This window comes from Sorex araneus, chromosome 6, assembly GCF_027595985.1.
Source record: "Sorex araneus isolate mSorAra2 chromosome 6, mSorAra2.pri, whole genome shotgun sequence".
Classification (NCBI taxonomy): Eukaryota; Metazoa; Chordata; class Mammalia; order Eulipotyphla; family Soricidae; genus Sorex; species Sorex araneus.
The window spans coordinates 119,289,566-119,306,763 of record NC_073307.1 but is presented as its reverse complement, the minus strand read 5'-3'; the positions used below and the strand labels follow the sequence as shown (position 1 = coordinate 119,306,763).

Sequence of the window (17,198 nt, the reverse complement as noted above, 5' to 3'; positions counted from 1 at the left end):
ACGCCGGCCGCGGGCTAACCAGCCCACAGTTGTCGGCGGGGCCGCGCGGTCACACGGCATTAGCCCAGCGGCCCGCCCGCCAGGTGCGGCCACGGCCCCTAATCCTGGGCCCTGGCCGCTAAGCCCGGCCTGAGCGACGCCACAGCTGGGGGCGCCGGACACGCGCCGCCCCGCACCCGCCCCACCACGTGGCCCTGCAGCGCCGCCTCCTCCGTCGGGCTCCCCGGCCCCCGCTCAGCCCCCTCCACCCCACCACCAGCCTCTGTCTATTCCTTGGCACCCACTGCCTGGCTTCCTTCCTCTCCCAGTTTCCCCTGGGAGAACCTCCCTCCCTGCACCCCCCCCCCCTACTATCCTGCAGTGCCCAGTCCTAGCAGGAACCTGTCCCCTGCCCGCCACCTTCCCATCATCTCCAGCCCAAACTTTCCTGCTCTGCCCGCTCAGCTCCTACTTGCATTTGTAAGGCAGGGGAGAGAGTCACCCCACATATTTCAACCTCCCCCTCTTGATGCTAGTCCCAGTGTGAGGATCCCTCCATTTAGGGTAGTGAGGGGTTGTTGGGATTTCCCACCCCCCCCCAAAAAAAAAACAGCCTAACCTCTGATCCTCTTAGAGGCCTGGATCTTTAGGAGAGCTGAGGGAGGGTCAGCAGAAAGGTGGGACTTAGGTGACCCCAAGAGGCCTTAGATCCTGTTCTTCCTTCCAGGCATCTGCATGTTGAAGACAGTGGGGTGTGGGAGAGGACCCCTGGCCTCCCAGCTCACCCCAACACTCTTAGAGTCTGAGATGTCCAAAGCAGCTTTTGGTCTCTGGAGTGGGGATAAGAGAAGACGGGGTGGAAAGTGAGAGCTTAAGTCTGGGCGGGGCTTGGAGCTGGCTGGGGGTCGGGGGTGTTCACCACCTTGGGATGCCCCACTGGCATGACCTGCTGGGGGTCCTGGCCCCAAATACTGCCCACACTGGTGCTGATGGACAGCCCCAGCAGGTGGGAGCCGGCTGGTCACCCCAATAACCCTGCCCACCTGTCACCCTCCTGCTCGGGTGACCGGCTGCTTGACCCACTGACCAACTTCCTCTGGGCATGCCGGGCACAGAGTATGGTAGGGTGGCGGTGTCCAGCTTGGTTCACGGCCGCTTCTCTCCCAATAACTTGCTGGCTCAGGGACACCTAGTCCCCCAACACCGAGGGCCCCAGTGCGCTTAGATTCAGGCTTCAGCATGACAGTTGTGCGCATGGCTGCCCACCTGCCTCGAAGCCCACTTGCCATGTGGGAACAGCACCAACTGGATCCTGTACCCGTTCTGTATTGGCGTTTCCTTCTGGGTGGCCACAAAGCCTTGTGTGGGAGGCGTGGGGATTAAGTCTGAGCTGCCACACGGCTCTGGGCTCACCCAGATGTGAGACCTCATTGAGTTTTACTTAACTTCCTAGCACTTCAGGTTCTTCATCTGTCGAGTGGGTCTATTATTGTACTTTATGTCTCATAGGCTTGTCCAGAAAATCAAGCAAAACAGTCCCTGTGACTACGTTGCGTACTTCCTGTGCAATGTAATGTATGTTGTGTGTTGTTAACTTTATTATCCTGTGAGAGCTGAGAGGCTCCCAAGCACTCCCTACCTGGTAATCTCCCTTTATTCAGTAATTTCTGGTCATAGTTATCTAAGTGGTTATAAATCATCCTAATATCATCTGTGTTCCATGCTCTATGTTGGGAGGGAACTGATGGCTGCCTAAGTTCTATACCATTCCCATACCTTACATGGGTCCTGGCTATGAATGTTCATTTTTGATAGTTTTTTTTAAAAAAATCAAGAAAACTCCCAGAGGCTAAACCTGGACTGTTCAGCGAAATGTGGGGTGGGACCTGGAGTTCACCCAGGCTCTCTGATTCTAGATCTTTCTGCCAGATTAGGAGTTCAGCTGTGTGTCTCATCATCCATCTCTTTCTTCATGGAAACGGAACAAAGACTGCCTCCTCCATAACATGCACCCGCCCAGATGTCCCCAAAGGCCACCACTAGTGCTTCCACATCTCCTTTTACATGCTCTTGGGATCTCAACGTGAGACTTTTTGCAGGCCCTTAAAGAGAATAATGTAGAGACAAGAGAGATGGCTCAAAGGGCGGAAGCACATGCTTTGTATTGGGGAGACCCAGGTTTAATCCCCAGCATCACAGAGTCCTCTGAGCACTACCAGCAGTGTCAGTGCTCGGAGCACTGATGGGGGTAACTCCTGAGCACCGAGAGTGAAAACGGGGGGGGGGGGGGAGAGAGAGAGAGAGAGAGAGAGAGAGAGAAAGAGAGAGAGAGAGAGAGACTTGCAGAGCTCTAGCTTTAGGACCCTTTCCTCAGCACCCAACCCTCCCCTTTATTGTGTCTCCCAGACCTGGTTCCAGTCTTGACAACATTTGAGAAAGGATGCAGTAGTCAGGGGCTCCTCTCCCTCACCGACCCCCACCCCAGAGATGGAGACCAGAGATACAGGATGAAATTGGGGAGCTTTCGCACTTCCCTGATACACTCCGCCCCACAGGAAGCCTTCTTCCTTTTACGTCTTATCCTAAGTGAAGCTCAAGAAATCCTGTTCCACTGCCTTCTGCATTGCCCCGAGTCTCTCTCTGTGTGCTTCCTGTCTCTCAAGTCTTCTGGGGTCCACCCTCAGGCATTGCCCTCAGGATCTGTCCCTGATTTGGAGGCAGATTCTTTACTATAATGCTAAGGAAGTATACTTTGGGTTATAACCTCTATGATATCTGGTTATATTCATTAGTTACATATTTCTGTACAACAAATCATTCCCCCATGCATACACTTCAAACAACTGATACTTCTTTTTAATTTTTTTATTTTATAAGTTAGCTAACAATATTTGATTATATTTAATATTCAAACACCAATCCCACCACCATTACACCTTCCCACCACTAAATTCGGGATGCTTTCATCCCAAGTCCCAATCCCTGCCCTAAAACAACCAAAATAATATATTTTGTATTGTCTGTGATGAAAAATTGCTGAACATGCTTACAAAAAAGTGTTTATATGGAAAACAGTGTGAAGATTGTTCTATTTTGGCAGGAGCCATTAAGACATTCTATAGGATATTACTACCATGTTAAAGTTCGGGTGAGGTGAGCTTTGGTATATATCACTGTATCACTGTCATCCTGTTGCTCATCGATTTGCTCAAGTAAGCACCAGTAACATCTCCATTGTGAGATTTGTTACTGTTTTTGGCATATCGAATACGACATGGGTAGCTTGCCAGGCTTTGCCGTGTGGGTGAGATATTCTCAGTAGCTTGCTGGGTTCTCCAAGAGGAATCAAACCCGGGTTGGCCATGTGCAAAGCAAATGCCCTACCTGCTGTGCTATCGCTCCAGCCCAAATATAGATATAAAATAAAATATAAAACCCATTGGTGTCCTCCAGTGAAAACTGCTGGTCTGGATGCATCAGGTCCATGTGTTCATATTTTTGCTATATATATCTGAAAATATGTATATATGCATATATACATATATGTATTTCCCTCTATGCTTTGCTGTCTACTATCTGAACCCCATCAGATATGATGTGGTAATCATAGAGAATGGGTAAGGAGTGTCTTGTGATGTGTCGTGCAGCTGCTTTCGCAGCTGCGTGGTCCAGAAATATATTACTCATATGTGAGGCTCAGCTCGAGTGTATGGGGAGCGGCCTTGAGCGTGGTGGCGGTTGGGTTGTGGAGGTTTTCGGCTGCTGGATCTGGGTCCCTTGGGGCCTGGAGGACTCTCACCTGGCCCCCTCTGGGGCGACCCGAGTGAAACAGCCTGGCGTGGAGTCCGGTGGCATGGCTGTGGGGGCGTCATGTTATGCTCGATGAGAACAATTTACAAAATTGAGAATTAAAGACACATAAGAATATGAGTTCAAGAATATTTTTCTGCTTTTCCTATTTGTACTGCCTCATTTCCCAAGCTTTTCCATAAAGAGAACCAACTAATTGTACTGGCATCTCACTTAACTCTCTAAGAAATTCTCTCTACTAGATTTGTATTCTGAAAATAAAGATAATCAGACTCTGCTTCTAAGAAATTTAAGAGCTACATTTAGCTAACATGTCTGCTCATGGGAGCCTATTATTAAATCTCTATTTTTTTGAAACTTACCTTCCTAAAATGGGACCTATTGCGCTTTCTCAAGTTACCCTCTGGTCATCACAAACTCTTGAAGCGATGGCTATTATTATTATTATTATTATTATTATGTGGGTAGGGCATTTGCTTTGCATGCTGCCGACCCAAGTTCAATTCCTCTGTCCCTCTTGGAGAGCCCGGCAAGCTACCGAGAGTATCCCGCCTGCACGGCAGAGCCTGGCAAGCTACCCGTGGCGTATATGACAAAAAGAGTAACGACAAGTCTCACCATGGAGATGTTACTGGTGCCCACTTGAACAAATTGATGAACAATGGGATGACAGTGCTACAGTGATATCATTATTATTATTATTATTATTATTATTATTATTATTATTACTTTGAGACCACACTTTGTAGTGTTCAGGGCTTACTCCTGGTGGGGCTTAGAGGGCCACCTGGGGTGCCAGAGATTGAACCTGGGTAGACTAAGTGCAAGGCAGGCACCCTACCTGCTGTACTCTCTCCAGCCCTGTCTGTTTCTTGGGTCCCATCTTCTCCCTTCATCTGAACAGGTCAGGACTAGTTTTGGAGAAACCATTCCCTGGGCCCTGATCTGTTCAGTGCTCCCACTATCTGTACTTCTCATGGCTCTTTGTCCCCTAATCTTCCCTGTGTTTGTTTCTGCCTTCTGACTTGCAGGTAAGGTAGGACAATTCAACTCCCCTCGATGGATTCAGGAGACACGAATTATGTGCTAGGGCTGTCATGCGGTTCAGAGAGCTAATGTGCAATTCCTATATCTGAGGGCCAGGAATGATTTCTCCTCCCAGGAGATAAAATGATCAGTAAGTCCACTCAAAATAATCACCATCAGGTGCGGTCATGGCAGAATTTCTAGCAATGGCTCCTAAGATTCCATCCCTTAATCCCTGGGACCTGTGAATGCGATGAGACACCACTCCCTTGTGTATATTATGCTTTGTGGCAGAGCTGACTTTAAGCAGGGGCTTAATTGAGTTACAAGAGTCTTAACAACAAAGATCTGTCTCCTGCCGATGGCAGGAGACCTCAGGAGATCTAAAGCCTAAGAAGGATTCAATGCAGTGATTTTTTTTGAATTAGTGAATCATTGTGAGGGTACAGTTACAGATTTACACATTTTCATGCTTGTGTTTCCCTCATACAATGTTTGAGCACACCCATCCCTCCACCAGTGTCCATTCTCCATCACCAATGAACCCAGTATCCCTCCCACCCCCAATCCCATCCCCCCCATCCCACCCCGCCTCTGTGGCAGGGTATTCCATTTTGTTCTCTCTCTCTCTCTCCTTTTGGGTGCTGTGGTTTGCAATAGGGGTATTCGGTGGCCACCGTGTTTAGTCTCTAGTCTACTTTCAGCACGCATCTCCCTTCCCAAGCGGGATCTCCAACCACATTTTACTTGGTGTTTCCTTCTCTATCTGAGCTGCCTTTTCCCCCAGCACGTGAGGCCAGCTTCCAAGCCATGAAGCCAAACTCCTGGTACTTATTTCTACTATTCTTGGGTGTTAGTCTCCTACTGTATTGTTTTATATTCCACAGATGAGTGCAATCTTTCTATGTCTATCTCTCTCTTTCTGACTCATGATGCTTTCCATGTTGATCCACTTATATGTAAAGTTTAAAGTTTATGACTTCATCTTTTCTAACAGCTGCATAGTATTCCATTGTATAGATGTACCAAAGTTTCTTTAACCAGTCATCTGTTAAAGTTGTCTGGGGCACTCAGGTTTTTTCCAGATTCTGGCTATTGTAAACAGTGCTGCAATGAACATATAAGTGCAGATGTCATTTCGACTATATTTTTTTGCTTCTCTAGGATATAATCCCAGCAGTGAAATTGCTGGGTCAAATGGGAGCTCAATTTCTAATTTTTTGAGAAGCGTCCATATTGTTTTCCAAAAGGGCTGAACCAGTCGGCATTCCCACCAGGAATGTAGAAGGGTTCCTTTCTCCCCACATCCTTGGCAACAGTGGTTGCTTTTGTTCTTTTGAATGTGTGCCAATCTCTGTGGTTTGAGGTAATATCTCATGGTTGTTTTGATCTGCATCTCAATGTGGTGATTTAATTTGCTACTTTGAAGGCAGAGGGGGCCATGTGAGAGGGAATGTAGGAGCCTGTAGGCGCCAAGAGCCATCCAGCAAGGATCAGGGATTCCCACCTGGGAAGCATAAGCGCTGGGTTCTGTCACCACATTGGATGTATTGGGAAGCTGCAGTGGTTTCTAACTTCTTTTCCCCCAGGTTGTACAGTCACCATCGCCATTTAATTCCAGACCATTTGTTTTCATTCCTGTCCCCACCTTCAGCCCCTAACAATACCCAGAAGTAGTCATTCTCTCTTCCCTCTTCTTTTTGTCCCTGGCAATCAATAATCTATTATTCTCTCTGTATGAAGGTGTTCGTTCTGGACATTTCACATAAATGTGATCGTTCAATATGTGGGCTTTCCCATTAGCCTTGTGCTTAGCATAAAGTTGTAGCATCTAGTCCTACTTCATTTTATGTCTGAATAATCTTCCCTTGTATAGATGTACAATATTGCATTGGCTGATGGCCACTTGGGTTGTTTTTATTTTTAGCAACTATGAAAAAAAATGTTAGTAGATAGGTTTTGTGCGAAGGGTTTTTATTTCTCTTGACTATCTATCTAGGCAAGTGTAATTGTTGAGTCGTGATAGCTTTAAGTTTTTTTATGCAATATCAGACTGTTTTCCCAAATTATTGCATCAGTTCCCATTCTCTTCAGCAATGATGTGTGTAGGGGTCCCAATTTCACATCCATACCAATAATTGTTAAGTCTGTCTCTTTTAATTTTATTTATTTATTTATTTATTTATTTATTTATTTTTGCTTCTTGGGACTCACCTGGCAATGCACAAGGGTTACTCTGGCTCTGCACTCAGAAATTACTCCTTGCGGTGCTCAGGGACCATATGGGATGCTGGGAATAGAACCCTGGTCAGCTGCGTGCCAGGCAAATGCCCTACCTGCTGTGCTATCACTCCAGCCCCAAGTCTATCTCTTTTTAAACATTAAAACCATCTTAGTGGGAATAAAGTGCTATCTCTTTGTGGTTTTCATTTACATTTTCCTCAGACACTGGTGTGGAAGGGGTATTGTTTCATGTCAGAGTATACATAGCAGTAGAAGACGCTTCTTACAGACGCCTCCTACACCAGATGGTAAATATGGAAATGGAACCAAAATGGACAACAAAATAAGATATTTAGGCTGTGAAGCAAAGAAACCAATAAGCAGTATTTTCATTTATTTTGATTATGACATGGGCTCCTCCCTTCATCTTAGGGAGATAGAACTGCAGCCCCAGGTAGGCCTCCCATGGGTGGGAGGACTGACATCTGGGGTGCTGGGCATTTTGGGTAAAGGGGGTTTCCAGGGAGCAAACCCAGAGTCCCAATACACGTGAAGCATGCTTTCTAACACGTTACTGGCGTGTCCCTCTACCACTGAGGGCATACATCCAAAGCTAAGGGATCACAAAATCAAGAATCAGAACAGTGACCAAGTTGTAAAAACATGAAGAAGGCAGCAGGCATGGAGTGAACAGAGAGAATATTGGAGCCAATTGCTTTAATTTTCCCCCTTTATATGGGACTGGAGTGATAGTACAGTGGGAAGGGCATTTGCCTTGCACGCAGCCAACCTGGGTTTGATTCCTCCGTCCCTCTCAGAGAGCCCAGCAAGCTACTGAGAGTATCTGGCCCACATGGCAGAACCTGGCAAGCTCCCCATGGGTTATTTGATATGTCAAAAACAGTAACAACAAGTCTCACAATGGCGATGTTACTGGTGCCCGCTCGAGCAAATCGATGAGCAATGGGACGACAGTGCTATAGGACAGTGCTATATTGGATGAGTCGTTATGTACAGCCACAATAAAGGCACCTCAGATTCCACAACATGTTTGGCCACTATGGCAAGATAGTTAGATGGATGGAGACAGCCATAGCTGCTCAGATGGATCTGAGGGCCAGCCCAGGTTTCTACCTGCCAGCTCCATTTCTATAATCTAAGTCCCCTTATAACCTTAGAGCAGGCCTGCCTGTCCCCTTTACTACCTGGATCCATTCACGAGTGGGTCAAGTTCTGCCCTAGGCACTGGAGATACAGCAGTGAACAAAACACAGAACTTGGTGGTCTTGTCTTTAATCAGGGGAGAAGGTCAACAAGCATAGAGGTAGTAAGGAAATTACTGTAGGTGTCTTAGTGACATAGAAAACTGAAGCGAGGCAAGAGAGACAGCTCTGAGGACTGACTTACACACTTTACGTGCATGAGTCTCAGGTTTGATTCCTGAGCAACTAAGGGAGAAGCAACCTGAGCACAGAGCAGGAATGGCCCTAGAACTCTCCAAACTCCCTGCGCCCACAAAAAAGTAGATGAAAAGTAGCACTGTAGCACTGTCATCCCGTTGTTCATCGATTTGCTTGAGCGGGCACCAGTAACATCTCCATTGTGAGACTTGTTACTGTTTTTGTCACATCGAATACAGCATGGGTAGCTTGCCAGGCTGGCTCTGCCGTGCAGGCGGGATACTCTCGGTAGCTTTCCGGGCTCTCTGAGAGGGACGAGAAGAAGGGGGGAATTGAACCCGGGTCGGCCACATGCAAGGCAAACGCCCTACCCACTGTGCTATCACTCCAGCCCGAGATGAGAAGTAGATGAGAAGTAGTTCCGAGTAACGGAGACCAGGATTCTATAGGAAAGAGACAGCAGTTAAAGGCTGATCAGGGAAGACATTAATGAAAGGTTGAGATTTTATTTTTATTCATTTAATTTTTTATTGAATCACTGTGAGTCACACTTACAAAACTTTCAAGTTTGAGTTTCAGTCATACAATGATCGACTACCCATCCCTCCACCAGTGCACATTTCCACCACCAATGTTCCCAGTATCCCTACTACTCCCTCCTATCCCTCACCTCCCTTTATGGCAGACAGTTTCCCTCTTACTCTCTCTCTACTTATGGGCTTTATGGCTTGCAATACAGTTAATGAGAGGCCATCATGTTTGGTCCTTTATCTACTTTGAGCACACATCTCCTGCCCTGAGAAATCCCTCCAACCATCATTGACTTAGTGACCCCTTCTCTATCCCAGCTGCCTTCTCCACCAGCTCATCAGGCAGGCTTCCAACCATGGAGCAATCTTCCTGACCCTGTTAAAGGTTTGAGCATAGGTTTGAGATTTGAGCAAAACCTTGAAGATTTTGAAGAGTGAGCAAGGTATGCAGAAGAGTATTCCAAGCAGAGGGAACAATAATAGCAAAAATAAAATCTTCCATGCTTGAGAAACTGCAGGCAGGCTGGTGTACCTACCAGGCCAAGGGGCAGAGATATAGGAGATGAGAATCTTATTTTGATAGACCAAGATTATGGGGAGCATCATGGGCATGGCCAGCACTTTGATTTGCAGTTTGAAACGAGGAGCCCCAAGCAGTTTTGAGCAGAAGACTTCATGAGACTTAACTTACATTTCTGGGAGTATTCTCTAGTTTCAGTGCTGAGAATAGATGAGATGGGAGTGGGGCAGGAAGCATGGCAGAAGCAAGAGGATTTGTGCAAAAGCTACATAGAGGTGAAAGTTGATTGTAGCTTGGTTTGCAGTGAGAATCAAAGGTGGGAAAAAGATGTCCTCAGACTTTTGATATGCTTTATGAAGGTAGAGTCTATAGAAGCTCATGAGAGATTGAATGAGGGAGTGTGAATAAGGGAAACAAAGATTTAAAGATCATGTGGGGGTTTCTGCCTGAGCAATAAGAGTATTGCAGCTGCTATAAACTGAGGTAGGAAGGGAAGTAGATCAAGCTAGCCTGTGGGAGTTCAATGCTGGGTACATTGGGTCAAGTTTGAGGGGGGCTTTGAACATCCGTACGATTACATCCAGGTACCAACAGAAATGAGTTGGGTTTTACTTGAGAGATCTGGGTTAAAGATAGAAATTTGAGAGTCCTCAGCCTAGAAATAATATTTAAAACAAGATCAGAATACAGGTTTTGATGGGGCTTTTTGGTCAGTATTGAATTGTCCCTGCCTTTGAATAGTCCCATTTCTTTTTATTTTTAAAATTAGTATAGCTTAGGTAGCAAGCTTACAATATCATTATTGATTATGGTTCTGATGGATAGTAACCGCTTCTCCCCATTACTAAAGTGTGCAAGACCACCTACCAATGTCCTTATGTTACTTCTAGTCTGCTTCTTCATACCCACCTCCCCCGCCACTCTTTACTCTCTGCTTGGTAATCTGAGTTTAGCAATCCAAGCTTGTCATCATTTTATAATGTCTATTCCCTCTCCCGAACTTTTTTTTGGTGTCTCCCTATACCACAGATGAGTGAGATCATCCTGTATCTGTCCTTTTCCCTCTGACTTATTTCTCGTACCATAATACCCCCCAGTCCCATTACATTGCAACATGAACAGACCCATTTTCTTTGTCCACCTGAGACATTTCCATCCTCTTTCTGAGGGATGAGTATCATCTCTCCATCTTCATGCAGGTGGTGTTGGCTTTGCTGGCCGAACCTAGCAAGTCCATGGGGTCTATCATCTTTCTCTGCATTGGAACTCACCACATTAGTCCTCAGTGCCCTCCCCTTGCAGTTGATGCCCCCAAAGAGCTGTGCATCACCCTATACTGGTCTTTTTTTCCCATTTCATATTGGTAGATGTCAGATCAATTTTATCTCCGTCTTTATCCCCTTTCCTCCTTTTTGTCATGTGTTGGTGCATTGAAGTCTGAGCAGGAAGTTCTTTGTATGAACATTACATGTGTCCATACACATGGTATCTTGAATATGTTTTTATGTCAAAAAACACAAGAATATTAAGGTCCTTCCTGCAGACTGTGGTCTCAAGGGCAGGAGGCAAGGATGCTTTTCCCACTGCAACATAGAGATTTGGGGCGGGAGGCCCAGACTGGGCTGATTCTTACTCTTTCTTGTCACTCAACTATCCTTCACCTATTTTCAGGCTAGAAACACTAGAATAAGGAGTGAGTGTGCTATGTGAAAGAGATGGGTTTAGGGCATTAGAGCATTACAAAGAAGCTGATATATGAATCCATTCCCTACATAGCTTTAGCATATAGATTTAGGGGTCTCACCCAAAGGGACAGGAAGGGCCTACGAGTTAGAACCCCTAGAAGCCCCAACTGGTTCCTCTCTATAGCTCCCTTCTCTGAGTACTTGCTTTCCTCGTCCCCCAGGCTGGGTTCTCCCTGCCTCCTCCTCCCTCACCCCAGGCAGAGAAGGGCCAATTCAGGGCCCTATGACTCAGGCCCGGGGTGGGGGAGGATGTTTTGGATGCCGCTGTGCTGACGCTGGTGCCCTCTGTTCTTACATCCTCCTTAATTTACTGCCTGAGGAGGGGGCCAGGGCTCCAGAGAGGGGATTAGATGGTCCACACTGATCTAAGGCAACAGCTGCTGGGCTGGCGGCCGAGGAGCGAGGAGTGAGCAGGAGGCGGGGGAGACTCCTGCCTCCACCAGGGCCGGAAAGGAACCAGGCGGGCATCCGGATGGGGCCCCAAGGGTGAGGCTGACTCTGGAGGAAACTGCCCTGTGTCTGCGGGATAGGGTCGCAAGGCTGGCCTGGCCAGTAAGGTCAAGTTCAGGAGTTACCATGAGGGTCAAGAGGCTGACTCTCTGGTCAACCCTCTTGCCCGCTTCCTGGAGAAAGTTAAGAAGCGTTTTCTTAGTCTCCTGCAGCCCAGAAAGGACTAGATCAACCCCGGGGCCCTCTCATCAAGCCCAAAGTTGCTACATAATTGTGTGAGAGGTTCCCTAAAGTCAAAGCTACTCCACGTCTGTGGGAGCAATGCCTGGAATCATGGTAGTGCTGTATTTTCTCTTTCCCTCCACTCACAAGGCAGGGCACAGCACTTCCGCTGACACGAGGAAACAGACTCACAGAGGTTCAGTGCCTTGTCTCAGGTCATACTGGGGGTCAATATCCGGCTGCAGTCAAAATCCAGTACTGATAACTTAGTCTTCCTCTTCAATGCCAGGGCATACATGTTGACCTGGATGCTCTGGAGACCATCAACTCTTCCTTCCCCTAGCCCAGCGGTTTTTCAAATTGCTCATCCAAACTGGTGCCAGCCCACCAGTGTGAAAAGTTGAATACTGCCATTATAGACCATGATTCCAGGCAAGAGCCTTCTGTAATAAAAAATAAATCATCATCATTATCATCTTCCCGTTGCTCATCGATTTATTCGAGCGAGCACCAGTAACATCTCTCATTGAGAGACTTATTATTATTGTTTTTGGCATATCCAATACACATGGGTAGCTTGCCAGGCTCTGCCGTGCAGGCTCCATACTCTTTGGTAGCTTGCCGGGCTCTCTGAGAGGGGCAGAGGAATCAAACACGGGTCGGCCACATGAAAGGCGAAAGCCCAACCGCTGTGCTATCACTCCAGCCCTGCTATCACTCCAGCCTGTGAAAATGGGACTATAAATCTGGATTTTTTGAAGCAGTCTCCTTTTGCAGACTTGGTTTTCCCATCTGTATAATGAGCAGTGGACTGGAGCAAAAGCACAGCGGGTAGGGCATTTGCCTTGCACAGAGCCAACCCAGGTTCGAGTCCTTCGTCCCTCTCAGAGAGCTAGGTAAGCTACCAAAAATATCCTCCCCTTATGGCGGAGCCTGGCAAGCTCCCCGTGGCGTATTCCATATGCCAAAAATAGTAACAACAAATCTCACAATTGAGACGTTACTGGTGCCCGCTTGAGCAAATTGATGAACAACAGGACGACAGCGCTATAATGAGCAGTAGTTTGAATCACACTAGGTGTAATTTGAAAACTTAGTAGAGGTTCTTGGCCTTAGCTAGACCAAGACCAAGAACATAAGGTTTGGGAATCACTAAGAATGATAGAGTAAAAATTCAAGTCTGGAATCAATGTCTGGGATCAACTATAACCTCTTCTACTTAGGACTATTTCTTCTCAAGTTCACTAACCGCATTTCTGTAGACAACTGATAACAATGCCTCCCATCAATGACTGCTAAAAGGATTAAAGAGAGACGATGTCTTCTAAAAGCCAAACACTGTCTTGGTGTACATCAAGACCAAATAAATATAGAGAAAGAGCAGTAAGAGTTGTGCTGTTACTTCTTGCTTGCAGGCACAGGTAGCCAGAGACCTAGAGGCTAGCTTAGGGTGCTGTTTCTCCCTCCGACTTACCCGTTAGGATCACTGCATTGGAGACTGATGTTTAACAAGGCTTCTGGGTGACCTCAGAGATCAACCCGAGGTTAGTAACCACTATCTTAGGGTCTCTGCTTTGATGGTCAAATAATTGACATATCATTTGTTTATAGGTAAACAGGTGCTCAGTCATTTAATAGTTTAAACATGTTTCCCCATTGGTACTTTCACTACTAATTAACTCCTAACAAGACCTTCCTTCTCTGGGTCATGAGCAAGAACTCCCCACTGGGGGTTCCCAATTAATGAGGTTTATGTGGGCTTGGGGGGACTTTGGGAAGTAGGCAGGACTAATTATACTCCGATATCCCCTCCCTCCCTACTCCCTCACTCTGGCCAAATTCTGCCTGTCCTTCATCAATCTTGTCCTGGCCTCCAGCTGGCTTGCATTAGCTCTGGTTTTCCAGCCCCCATGGCTGTGACTGTAGCCGAGAGGCTGAGCCTGTCCAGGCTGGATGGATCTGTCACCCGATCCTGGGTCTGTGCAGCAGCCAGTCCTGGAATCTGGGGCAACGTGATCCTGCCCTGCGGGAGCTCCTAGCCAAGCTACGGACGCCATGGTGGGGCTCAGAAAATCCTGCCTCCCCAGGGACCACTGCCTAAGCACCCGAGGATCACTTCCTAATTTTAAGAGAAGGAAACTGGGCTCAGAGAAATGCAGCATCCACCCGTGACCACACAGCCTGCTAGTGGCTAGCATACCCCCAAGGAACTACACCCCAATAGAGCTCTGCTTCCTGCCCCAGTTCTTTTGCTGACTCCTCCTATAGCAGACGTCCTCAGATAATGGGGATCCTGCCCATCCACAGACCCTCAGGGTAGGGGAAGTTAAGGGAAGAACGTTTTTTAAAATAAGTTTTACTGGATCACCGGGAGATACCGTTAGAAATTTGCATGCTTAATTTTCCGTCATACAATGCTCGAGCACCCATCCCTCCACCAGTGCATATTTTCCACCACCATTGTTCCCAGTGTCCTTCCTGCCACCCCCACCCCATCCCACTCCCTGCTTCTGTGGCAGGTACCATCCTTCACACTCCCTCTCTAACTTTGGGCATTATGATTTGCAATACAGATACTAAGAGGTGATGGTGTTTGGTCCTTGATCTACTTTCAGCACACATCTCCCACCCCAGGCAATCCTCCCAGTCATCATTTACTTAGTGGTTCCTTCTCCATCCCAACTGCCTTTTCCCCCAGCGCGTGTTGCCGGTTTCTAAAGCATGGTGTGACCCTTCTGGCCCTTATCTCTACTATCCTTTGGTGTTAGTCTCAGATTATGCTACTTAATGTTCCACAAATGAGTGCTGTCATTCTATGTCTGTCCTTCTCTTTCTGACTAATTTCACTTAGCATGATACTCTTTATGTCCATCCACATATTATGCAAATTTCATGATTTCATCTCTTCTAACAGCTGCGTAGTATTCTATTGTGTAGATGTACCAAGGTTCTTTCTTTCTTCCTTTCTTTTCTTTCTTTCTCTCTCTCTCTTTCTTTCTAAATATTTTATTTTTTTTTCCAGAGAAGCCCGTCTTTGTTTTTTTTCTTTTTTTTTATTAGTGAATCACCAGGATGGTACAGTTACAGATTTACATATTTTTGTGCTTGTGTTTCAGTCATACAATGCTCAAGAACCCATCCCTCCACCAGTGCCCATTCTCCACCACCGATAATCCCAGTATCCCTCCCACCTCGCAATCCCATCCCCCCCACCCCACCCTGCCTCGTGGCAGGGCATTCCCTTTTGTTCTCTCTCTCCTTTTGGGTGTTGTGGTTTGCAATAGAGGTATTGAGTGGCCATCGTGTTCAATCTATAGTCTACTTTCAGCACGCATCTCCCATCCCGAGCAGTTCCTCCAACCACTGTACCAGAGTTTCTTTAACCAGTCATCTGTTCTTGTAAACATAGTTTTTTTCCCAGATTCTGGCTATTGTGAACAGTGCTGCAATAAACATACAAGTGCAGATGTCATTGCTACTGTTTTTTTTTTTTGCATCTCTGGATATATTCCCGGGAGTGTTATTGCTGGGTCATATGAAAATTCAATTTCTAGTTTTTGGAGGAATGTCCATATTGTTTTCCAAAAAGGATGGACCAGTCAGCATTCCCATCAACAATGAATGAGAGTTCCTTTCAAGGGAAGAACATTTTTGAACAAAAGTATGTGATCCTTTTAACCTAGATTGAAGTTAAATTTCAGGTTATTTAGAGTTGGAAGTTTGAGTAATCGGTATAAAAGTATGGGAATAATTGAAATAAACCAATAAATAAGATTTTTTAAATGTCTCCCAGACATGGCAAAACTTTTTTTTTAATTTTTATTTTATTGAATCACCATGAAGAAAATACAAAGCTTTCAGGCTTAGGTCTCAGTAATATAATGATTAAACCCCCATCCTTTCACCTGTGCACATGTTCCACCACCAAGAATCCCAATATACCTGCCTTCCACCCACCCCCCACCTAAGTAGCTAATGATCTTCACTTTATTCTCTCTATACTTTGAATACATTCAATATTTCAATAGAGAACTCACTATTATTGTTTGGAATTTCCCCCCCAACAATCAGACCTGCTGAAAAAGCATCATTTAATAATTTCTTTTCATTGCTGAGATAAAGACTCTATGAGTTCTCGGACTGCGCGGTTTTGGATTTCTGATATTTTAGCTCAGTTCACAGTCTAGATGCATTTCTGTAAGAAGCTGCTCTGGTGCCAAAATGGGTTAGAAGACCTCTTGTCCTAAAACCCTAGTCTTTAGGAGCAGAGGGTTCGTTTTGCGTGCAGCAGCTCCAGATCTTATCTGGGCGGAGAGCGTGGACATGGCAAAACTTTTAAGCTCATGAGGTACATAGATGGTTGGGTTTTACCCACAGGGTACTCATCTCTAGAATTTAAATCTGGTTCTTAGAGCATCTACCCAAAGGCCATTGCTTCACCCACAGCTATATCAGCCCAGACCCTGGAACAGAAAGATTCATGGAGAAAAGCCTATATTTTTCTCTACGTATGTTGAGGAAAAGGTCAAGGTAATTTTCCAAAGTCTAATTACCCACATTATTTGATTTAAAAAAAAAACGTACTTTACCTTCTAAATTATACCTGCTTCTTTTGGATCCCCTTCAAATTTCTAGGACAAGAAATAGTTCTGTTATACATCTGAGGGTGAGGATCTCAGAGACCAGATGGCTCCCTGGTCTTGGGTTTTGAAGTGTCAGGACATTACGTGGTTCAAGCCTAGAGAAAATGAGTTGGCTGCTGTTACCCAGAGACAGCCTGGAACTCAAGGTGCTCCCAGCATGGGTCTCTGCTGGAGTCCACGATGTGTTAGCCCTTCCGGAAGTTGCCATCGTTGGAGAAAGGGCTTCTGAGGGCCCAAGGGCTTTGAACACCATTGTTCTATAAGATAAGGCACTAGAGGACATATTATGCACTAGAGAACACTGAAGCTACACCTTTTTGTTGAGGTAGATTGGTTCACGGACTGGAGCCATAGCACAGTGGGTAGGGCATTTGCCTTGCACGTGGCTGATCTGGGTTCGATTCCTCCATCTCTCTCAGAGAGCCCGGCAAACTATCGAGAGTATCCCGCCCACAGAGCAGAGCCTGGCAAGCTACCCGTAGCATATTTGATATGCGAAAAACAATAACAAGTCTCACAATGGAGATATTACTGGTGCCCGCTCGAGCAAATCAATGAACAAGGGAATGAACAGGGCTACAGTGCAGACTGGTTCACACTTCTTGTTTAAACTGACTGCACTGGGAGTTGAATCCAAAAGCATCACATTC

The 17,198-nt window shown here is 46.3% G+C and overlaps 1 long non-coding RNA gene across 1 annotated transcript in view; it reads left to right on the top strand.

The window, feature by feature from the left end:
* LOC129405832 (uncharacterized) overlaps positions 1-17,198 on the top strand; it is a 29,207-nt gene that overhangs the window by 318 nt on the left and 11,691 nt on the right. The window lies entirely within an intron of this gene.